Here is a 10,956-nt window from a genome sequence, read left to right on the forward strand (position 1 = left end):
CCCCTCAGATTGTTTTTCAGAGTCCCTAGTCTCTCATGGTTCACCTCCCCTTCCAATTTCCCCCAACTCCCTTCTCCTAAATCCCCATGTCCACCATGCTATTTGTTATGCTCCACAAATAAGTGAAACTATGTGAAACATAGGGATTTTTAACACAAGGTTTTACCCATTCTTCATCATTAGGAAAAAAGAGAATGCATAGTCATTAGACTGATGAATGTAAGAGCCATTCCAGACTCATGTGATTTAAAGCGGTGGTAACCTTCCATAAATTCTTTTCTTTTTTATGATAATTAACAAAAGAGGATGGCATAGAAAGTCCTTGTCCAAGCCAGACCAGAGGTGCATCTCCTGAGGTTAAGATTTGTAGTGAAATGAGATCATCAAAAACTTGCCATTTTATATTTTGATGAGAAGAGCAGGTGGCTTTCATCCCCTTAGGGGACCAGTCCCATACAATTCCATAGGAATCATTAATAACAATACTGGGGTGAGAAGCTCAACAATCCTCCCATAAAGGGTGAATACCCTCATCAGACCACACTTGTGTTAGTTTGCATTTGGGAATAGGGGGTGCTGCTGTGTTATAGCTAGGACCCCAATATTTATTGGCTACGAATCCTTTAGTGGAGAGTAAATGTAACTAAACTTTAGTCAGATAATTATCAGTAGGAAAGTCCACCAACCATCTTTGATCATCAGGGATAAGACAAATGGAATGATTGCCAATACTGGTCTATTCTGATATCCTAAGGTAAGATTAATATTTGTGCCCTCCTCTAAGGGCAATAGCAGCAATCTAGGATCCAAAATTCCAGGTACCCATTTTGAGGCATTCAAATAAATTGGTATTATATCTTCTCCCCATTCTACTGGACAGAGCAGGGGAGGATTGGGTATATAAGCCCAGTAAGTAAAGTTATTTATTTGTGCATAACATCCAGGATGACTTACGACTACCGTGATGAGAGCCATCATAGTTACCGCCATGTTGTTAGGGGTGAAAGGACGCTATTCATTCTCCAGAACTTCCTCTGCTTTCTTGGTCAGTTTCTTTATCTGGCCTCAAGTTGGAATCTTTGCTCTGTCTGTCCCAGGTATTGTGATTTGAGTGTTCTTTAAGGTGAGACTCTCAAAGCTGATCATCGGTGGGACTGGTTTGAATCCAAATCTCTTCTTCTTGCTCATGACGAACCTTGATGAAATGAGAGGGCACCCATACAGGCTTGATGGCCTCGTTGGGTAATATATATGTATATCCCTTTCCCCAGGTAACTAAGTTACCAGGGGACCATTGATTAGAAGTAATATTTTTCGGGGCGCCTGGGTGGCTCAGTGGGTTAGGCCGCTGCCTTCGGCTCGGGTCATGATCTCAGGGTCCTGGGATCGAGTCCCGCATCAGACTCTCTGCTTAGCAGGGAGCCTGCTTCCTCCTCTCTCTCTGCCTGCCTCTCTGCCTACTTGTGATCTCTCTCTGTCAAATGAATAGATAGAATCTTAAAAAAAAAAAAAAAAAAAAAAAAAAGAAGTAATATTTTTCCACCAGATTGGAGGATAGATTTTGTCTTGTTTTTGTTTGCTAAAATGTCTTTCTATTACTGCAGTGTTTTTATCATCACAATTCAAAAAATTAAGAGTAAATAAAAGTTGTGCTAATTTCTCTTTTATTTTCGCTTTTTGTTTGCAAAGCTGTAATTTTAATTCTTGATTAGCCTGTCCTACAATTCCTTGTCCTTGAGGATTATATGGGATGCCTGTGGAATGTTTACTATTCCATAGGTTAAAGAAGGATTGTAACTTAGTGGAAACATAAGCAGGTGCATTATCAGTTTTTATGGCTTTAGGCATTCCCATGACTGCAGAAGCAGAGTGGAAATGTCTAATAACATGTGCAACAGTTTCTCCTGTTTGAGCTGTAGCCCAGATGAAGCAAGAATATGTGTCTATAGTGACATGAACAAAAGATTGTTTCCCAAATGAAGAGATGTGAGTAACATCCATCCGTCATATCTTATTGGCTGTTATGCCTCGTGGGTTGATACCCACTGGCTGTGTAGGCAGACTGATGGCAGCACAAGAAGGGCAGGAGTGGACAATAGAATTTGCTTGCTCCTGGTAATAGGGAATTTGTGCTGAAGTCAATTTTGGTTAACATGTGTAAGAGAGTGAAAACCGGAGGCTTCCTGAAAAGCTGAGAAAACAAGAGAATTGGCTATTTCATTACCTTTGGTTAATGGCCCAGGAAGGCCGGTGTGATTTTGGATATGAGTACCATAGAAAGGAGCAGAACATTGATGAATGAGGGATTGTAAGTGAAGAATTAATGAGTGGAGGAAGACATCAGATGTAGAAATAGTAGCAGTTTCAATATGCTGTAAAACATACACTGTATACGAAGAATCAGATAACAGATTAAATGCAGAAGAAACATCTTGAAACTGCAATAACTACCATTAATTTTGATTTTTGTGCTGAGAGACCAGAAGTAGATGTGACCTTCGAAGTAGGACTATAATAACAAGGTTTACCTTTGACAGAGCCATAAGAAAAATAAGTATCTGTTACTGGATTTTTAGAAGTAATTTTAGGAAGGACAAAAGCAGTGTATTTTAAAAAAAAAGGAAACAACAGGTAAAGAGGCATAATGAGAAGAAGTATTTCCAGTAAAGCCATTAAGGGCAATTTGCCAATTTAAATTATTTTGGAATGCTGTTTCAATTTGTGTCTTTTTTAAAGGCAGAACAATAACCCGCAGATCATATCCCTGTATTTGGCAAGTTCTTTTTCTTCCTAATTGAATAATACTGCCAGTATGTTCTATATAGGTAGTGAGTGTTTTAACAGTGTTATTTGGGAGAAAAATCCATTTTATTATTAGTTTTTCCTGAATAATTAACCCAGTGGGTGTATGTGAGGTATGAAAAATGAGAAGATCTAATGGTATCTCAGGTTGGACTCTATCCATTTCCATTGAGTGAATCTGGATTTCAACAAATTATAATTCTTTTAAGGCCTCTTTTGATAGGGTCCTAGGGCTGTTTAAGTTAGGATCTTCCTTTAAAGAGGCAAGTAGATGCTGTAAAGCATAAGTGGGAATTCCAAGTTTAGGTCTTATCCAGTTAATTTCTCCCAATAATCTTTGAAAATCATTCAAGGTTGTAATTTTATCTCTATGGATTTGAACTTTCTGTGGTTTAACTGAGGTCCTATTCATAATGAACCTCAAGTATGAAAAAGGTGTGGTGACTTGTATTTTTTCTTGGAGCTATAATTAGTTTGTGTTTTTCAAATTGCAATTGAAGCATTCTGAATGCATCCTGCAATTGCATGTTGTCAGAGGCAGCACATAACACATCATCCATATAATGGATAAGATAAACTTGTGGAAATTGATTTCTAACTGGCTGTATAACTTTTGCCACATACTTCTTACAGTGGGGCTATTGAACATCCCTTGTGGAAGAACCATTGATATGGTTTGCCTGGTTCTTTTAAATTTACACTGGGAATAGTGAAAGTAAAATGGGGACTGCCTTCCTTAGCAAGTGGTATAGTGTAAAAGCAATCCTGTAAATCTGTGATAATTATTGGCCATTCGCGTGGGACTAGATTAGGAGAAGACAATCCAGGTTGGAGAGACCCCATGGGTTAAATAGCAGAATTAACCACACATAGGTCTGTTAAAAGTCTCCATTTTCCGGATTTTTTTTTTAATAACAAAAACTGGTGAATTCCAAGGACTTTGAGATTCTTCAATATGTCTTTTTTTTTTTTTTTAATCTGTTCCTCTACTAGGGCTTGCAAAGTAATTTCTGTTGTGTTAAGGGCCACTGCTCCACCCAAATAGGTTTGTCATTTTTCCAGTTTAACTTAATGGGTTTAGGAGCAGTAGCCCTCAGTGAAAAATCTGGGAATCCTCCTTAGGGGAAAGTATAACCAGAGAGGCTTCCCATTGACTTAGTAAATTTTACCCCCAAAGGTTAATGGGTAAATCTACAATATATGGCTGTAGATAACCCTTTTGACTCTCAGGTCCTTCACAGAAAAGAATATTGGAGCTCTGATGCACATTGCCAGCCTGTCCTAATCCCGTGATAGTAACAGAAGAGGAATTATATGGCCATTTTTTAGGCCAATGTAATGAGCTTATGATAGAGACATCAGCTCCAGTATCAATTATACCTGAAAATTCCTTTTCTTGTATTTTAAGATGACAAATTGGTCTATCTTGATAAATTTTCTCAATTAAATACGCTCCAGTTTTTCTAGTACTTTCAAACCCATTAGAGTTTCTTTGTTTGTTTTTAGATTGACCCTAGAGATAGGGTAAAAATAACAACTGGGTAATGCAGTCTCCCTTTTGAAAATGGTATGGAACCACAGTAGTTAACATCACTGAAATGTCACCAGTATAATCTGAATCAATAATGCTGGTGTAAACTAGTATTTTTTTTGAAGTAAGGCTAGATCTCCCAGTGGTCCCCTTTGTTACAGGGCCATAAATAATAGTTGGAATTTTAATGTGAAGTTTGGTAGGCATTAAAAGATAATCTTTGAGAATGGGGATATTTAGTCCAGCACTACCAGGTGTGGCATGTAATAAATTTAAAATGGTACATTTGTTTGAAAGCTGGGTGTTGAGGGAGAATTGACCCCCTTGTTTTTTGGGGCTGAGGGCTTGCCCCGAAATAAGTTTCCTTGAAGGGGGGGATCCATCCTTGCTAACTTTGGAATGACATTGACTTACCCAATGGTTTCCATTTTTACATTTGGGACAGAGACCAGGTGTTTTATTTTTTATATTTTGCAGAAGGAATTTTCCTTTTTGCCTACACTGAGCTTTAGTATGCCCTGCTTGCCCACAATTGAAACACTGTCCTTTAAATTTTCCTGTGGTCAGAGGAATCATGGCTTGAGCTAAAAAATCAGCTTTATAGGTCTCTGTTCTCACTTCTTGGCATAGCTTAAAATAATCTGTCAATGTTCCCTTGCCTTTAAAGGCTGCTATCAATTTCTTACAATCATCATTAGCATTCCCATAAGCCAACAGCTAAAGAATGGTATCAGCAGCTTCAAGATTATTTATCTGTCTTTTGATAGACTTGTAATCTTGCAATAAAATCAGTATAGTGTTCTTTTGGATCTTGTACCACCTTTTGAAAAGAAGAGCACTTCTCTCCTTGGGATCCTATTCTCTCCCAGGCTCTCAAACAGCAATGCCAGAGCTGCTCAATAGCTTGATCATTCATTAGTACTTGGTCTTGCCCCGGGCCCATGGCCCAATACTGATAAGCTGTTCCATGGAAATAGGAACATTATTAGCTCTGTTATGGGCAGCTTCTGTTTCTGCATGATCTTGCAACCATGTTTTAAATTGCAAGAACTCACTTGAAGATAGAACTGTTTTTGTTAACAATGACCAATCCGTCGGAATAAGTCGATTGTTTTCTGCGATGTCTTGAATGATTTTCGTTGTAAATGGAGAATTCATTCCATAGTTTTGTACTGCTTGTTTTAGTTCCTTCAATAATTTGAGGGGAAATGGCTCATGCTTGGCCTCATAGATACCATTAGGGTTGTTAGGATCATGTCCTGGAGCGACATGTTCTTTAATAATAACCGGGAAATTAAAATGTAAGACATCTAGGTCTCCCGCTCACTGTGCTTCAAGGAGGCCTTTTTGAATGGCTGATAGCATATATTTTTCATCTTTTTCATTAAATGGTGCCTTCTTATAGAACGGCAGAGCCGATGGCAACAGTGCCATGGGCACCTTTTGTTCTGTTATTGGAGGAGGAGGAGGAGATTTCTCCTTTATATATTCCTTTATGATGGCATTAGTAATTTCTTTCTCCTCCTGGAGAGCATGTTCAGGTTCCTCTTTTTTAGTTTCTCCTGAACATTCATTGTTGCTCTTCGAATCAGGGGTTTGTAAAGGCTTCAAAAATGAGCGAATGAGAGTCCAAGTAGGCGACATAGTAATTGGAATTGGCTTTCCTTTTGTATGCAAAAGTTTTAACTTATGACCTACTTTTCCCCATGTTTGTAAATCTAAAGTCCCTAATATACGGAACCAGGAGCAATGCTCTTTAATTACCTCTAAAAGCTCCTTAAGCTGGCCCTCGCTGACTTTTGCTCCTCCCGCCTTTTAGGAGCCATCTCAATAAACAAACATAAGGTTGGAAATCATTTATGCTCTTTAGATTACCCATACCGTACGATGAGTACCCACAACTCAGCAGTGGGAAAAAGGCACGGCCTTGCAAAAACTCACCTTGGGGCTTCTTCTTCTGTTATGTTTCTGGTCCCCGTTCAGGCTCTCCTTGCTGCTTCCTGTTAGCAAACAGAAGAATGAGGCACAAACAAGTCAGCTGCAAGAGAAAGGGAGCAGGGGACAATAGTAGAAAAAACTGATGCCCTGAACAACTCCTCAGTCCTGCTTTTATTAGATAGAAACAGTAACCAACAGAAGAGCCAAAGAAGGCCAAACATTAGTCATGTGCCTTGTACCTAAACAAAAAGGAGGGCAAAATATATCTATACAAACAGTATAAAGTTTATAGTTAAACAAGCACATTCAAAGGACTTAAGTAGCCACAGGTGTTCTCCCGGATGCGGGGTGGGGGGGTAGGAGGGGTGGAAAGATAAAGAAAAAATGAAGCAGGCGGTGTTCTGCCCTGAGCAAGCTGGGCAACCCCATCTGCTCAGCTTCAAGGCCATATATCGTCCTCTCCCCCAGAGGCCTGTTGCCAGTATGTTTTTTTTTTTTTTTTTTTTTTTTTTTTTTTTATGGCTGTATCTGAATGTGCTTGGTAACTAGTAAAATTCCCCAGGGGTTATATTTTAAGTAATACATTGTTCTGAGGGGCAGTTCTGTGTGTGTGTTTCTCTTTTGCTTTTTTACTTTTTCCCCTTTTTTTTTTTAGCATGATTGTTAATTTTGAGCATAGTTTCCATATCCTAAATGGCCTGGGTTGATAAAAACTGCAGAAGTTTTTCTTTAGCAACAATGATGATTAAAATCTGGGAAATAGGGGCACATGGGTGGCTCAGTGGGTTAAAGCCTCTGCCTTCAGCTCAGGTCATGATCTCAGAATCCTGGAATCAAGCCCTGCATCAGGCTCTCTGCTCAGCGGTGAACCTGCTTCCTTCTCTCTCCCTCTCTGCCTGCCTCTCTTCGTACCTGTGATCTCTGTCTGTCAAATAAATGAAAATAAATAAAATCTTTTAAAAAATGGAAAAGAATTTTGCCTATGATAAAAGATACACTTAAAGGATTTTTTAATATGAAAAAGATAATAGCAAAGATTCTGTGTGTGAAAAACTAGAACTTTTTTTTTTTTAATCTGCTAGGATATATTTGGAAATTGAAAATAAGGAATATAAGTATTTTTCAAAACCCATCTTTTGTAGTCTGGAAAACACTATGCCCATTTTAAGGGAAAATAGTTTAAATTGAATCTGCCAAAGAAATACTAACTGAAGCTAGACCACACATACTCATGGGGAGGATTAATCAGAGTAAGAATTTGGGATAGAAGAATTATTTTCTTAATTTTGTCATCATATGTATATGATTCATATTATGGAACTGTTAATTCCCCAAATTATATACTTCCAGATTTGTAATTTATTTTGTGTATGTGCACTTTGTGCCTGCCTTCTCTGGGATTATTTGAATAATTTTTAGAACTCCATTTCAGTTAGTAATTGGCTTCCATGCTCTCCCTGTTTACAGCTTTTTTTTTCTTAGTGGTTGTACTAAGATTACAGCACACAGTCTTAACTTTTCATGGTCTAGGTAGAATTAGTTGTACAATGTAAGAAATCCTGTATGGAACAGGTCTATTGATACCCTCCACTCCCCATTATGGTAAATAGTTGTGATAGGTCTTACATATCACATACATTATAAACACTGAAGAAACTTGTAATCTTTGGTCATGCATACTGCAAGAAAGTTAACAGAAGATTGTCTTTCATATTTACCCTGATATTTATAACTTTACAGATCTTTATGCCTTCCCAAATAACCAGATTTCTCATGAAACTATGACACATAAACCAGACACATCTCCTTCCTTTAACACTTCTTGCTTGGCAGGACAAGTAGTTTCTGGAAAATATCTTAATTTACCTTCATTCTGGAAAACTACTAATGATATCACATTCTGAGTTGGCAAGGTTTTTTAATGAGATGATTATTTTCTCCTAAATTTATTTTTTCTAAGGAATTTCTAGGTATATAAAGTGTTGCTATTCTCTCATTGCTTTCAATATTTTTAAAATCTGTTTCAGAAGTATGACTACAATATGCCCACAAGTGATCTAGCTTTTAGTATATTAATTTGGGTTTTGCTGGGCTTCCTGAATTTAACTTTGTGTTTTTCAACAAATTCGGATGAGCTTCAGCCATTATTTCTTCAAACCATCTTCTGCTAAATGTTTTCCTCTCCTTGTGAGATGCTAATTATATTTGTCTTAACTTTGGATCTTATCACATTGATCTCTCTTTAAAAATTATTTTTGATCCCCTCTCAGATTCCATTATTATTCTTATCCAATCCAGAGCATTTGAGGGAGATAAAGTTAGATATTTACCTGTTGCCTTAGGAGGAGCCACAAAGAACTAATGGCTGTAATTAAGAGCAGAGCAACACTTTTTAAACATTAAAGCCTTATTTTTTTCATAAAATGCAATCATTAATTTCAGAAAATAAAAATTTCAGATTAAATCAATTAGGTACAGGAGATTGGACAGACCCAACTTTGTCCTTTCGCATTTTCTTTGGAACTGAGTGCCTGCAAAGAATACACTTTCTGCTCTGCTGCAAACACAGCAGATTACAAAAGGGCTTTATCTTCCTCTGAAGTTAGTACTGAAATGAGGACTGCTTAACTCTGAGATCTAGAATAAGAAGCCCATAATGTTCAAAACCTAATGTATAGTCTTAGAAAGTTAGACAGAGAAAAATCTGCCACATTGATCTTTATATCTCTGACTTCTCTGAGACATTTTTTTAAAGGCTTAGTGGTAGAATTTAGTGATTCATCTATTGTATATAACATCCATGGTCATTATATCAATGTCCTCCTTAATGCAGATCACCCAATTGTCCCTTCCTCCCATCTATTACCCTCCTGCAACCCTGTTTGTTCCCTATAGTTAATAGTCTCTTATGATTTGCCTCCATCTCAGTTTTCATCTTGCATTGTTTTTCCTCCCTTCCCCATGTTTATCTGTTTTCTTTCTTAAATTCCACATATGAATGAAAGCATACAATATTTGACTTTCTCTGACATAACTTATTTTGGTTAGCATAACACTTTCTAGTTCCATGCACATCATTGCCAATGGCAAGATTTCATTCTTTTTGATTGCTGGGTCATACTTCAATGTATATATACGACATCTTCTTTATCCATTTACCTGCTGATGGACATGTGGGTTCTTTCCCTAGTTTGGCTCTTGTGGACATTGCTGCTACAAACATTGGGGTTCATGTGCCCCCTTGAATCACAATGTTTGTACCTTTGGATAAATACCAAGTAGTGCACCTGCTGTGTCATAGGTTAGCTCTATTTTCAACTGTTTGAGGAACCTCCATACTGATTATGAGAGTTGCTGCACCAGTTTGTATTTTCAACAGCAGTATAAGAAAGTCAGGAGCACGACAGGTGAGTCCACTCTCACCACTGTTGTTCAATAGTACTAGCCTCAGCAATCAGAAAACAGAAAGGTCCTAGCCTCAGCAATCAGACAACGGAAAGAAATCAAAGATATCCAAATCAGCAAAGAAGAATTCAGACCTTCATTCTTCATAGATGTTATAATAGTCTATGTGTAAAATGCAAAGATTCTACCAAAAAATTACTAAAATTCATATAGGAATTCAGCAAAGTCACAGGATAAAAATCAATGCACAGAAGTCAGTTGCAATCAATATATTAAAACTGAGGCAGAAGAAATAGAAATCAAGGGATCAATCCTATTTACAATTGCACCAAAAACCAAAAGGTACAGAGGAATAAACCTAACCAATAAGGTAAAGATAAACTTAAACTATAGAATAGTTATGAAAGAAATTTAGGAAGACACAAAGAAAAATGGAAAAAAAATTTCTATCCTCGTGAATTGGAAAAACAAATATTGATAAATGTGTATGCTACCAAAAGCACTCTATACATTCAATAGAAGCCCTATAAAAATACCATCAGCATTTTTCACAGAGGTAGAACAAACAATCCTAAAATCTACATGGAATAAGAAATGCCCCCCAAAAGAAATAATGTCGAAAAAGAAAACCAAAGCCTAAGGTATTACAATTCTGGACTTGAAACTGTATTACAAAGCTATTATCATCAAGACCATACGGTCTTCTCTCTCTCTCTCTCTCTTTTTTTTTTTTTTTTAAGATTTATTTATTCATTTGAAATGGGGTTAGGTGCAGAAGACAAGGGAGAGAGAATCTTAAGCAGACTCTGCACTGAGCATGGAGCTGGAAACAGGCTCAATTTCATGACCCTGAGGTCGTGACCTGACCTGAAATTAAGAGTCAGTCACTTAACTGACTGAACCCCTCCATGACTCTTCCTACTCTGACTTCACACCTAACTCCCTTAAAGTAGTGTTCCATATTTATATATCTCCAGTGCATTTGGTGGATCCTCCACTTAAGCTCACCCTACCAAAGTCTTCCCATGGCTTCTTATGGGTACAATAAGACATTAAGCATCTTCTTTTTGAAGCATATAGAAATGTAAAAAATAATTTAAGAAAAAACTGGGAGGTGGTCCACATCAAAATGTTAATATTAAAGAGCTTCTCTCTTACTTTTCTTTCTTCTCCATGGTAAGAAATACATATGGGTCGATGGTATACTCAACACTGGAAGGAAAAGGGCATTTCAGTGTCTTCTTCCCCTAAGTCCCAGGAGCTTCCCCAAATCTAGGATC

The sequence above is a fragment of the Mustela nigripes genome, chromosome 6, assembly GCF_022355385.1.
Source record: "Mustela nigripes isolate SB6536 chromosome 6, MUSNIG.SB6536, whole genome shotgun sequence".
In the NCBI taxonomy this organism is placed as follows: domain Eukaryota; kingdom Metazoa; phylum Chordata; class Mammalia; order Carnivora; family Mustelidae; genus Mustela; species Mustela nigripes.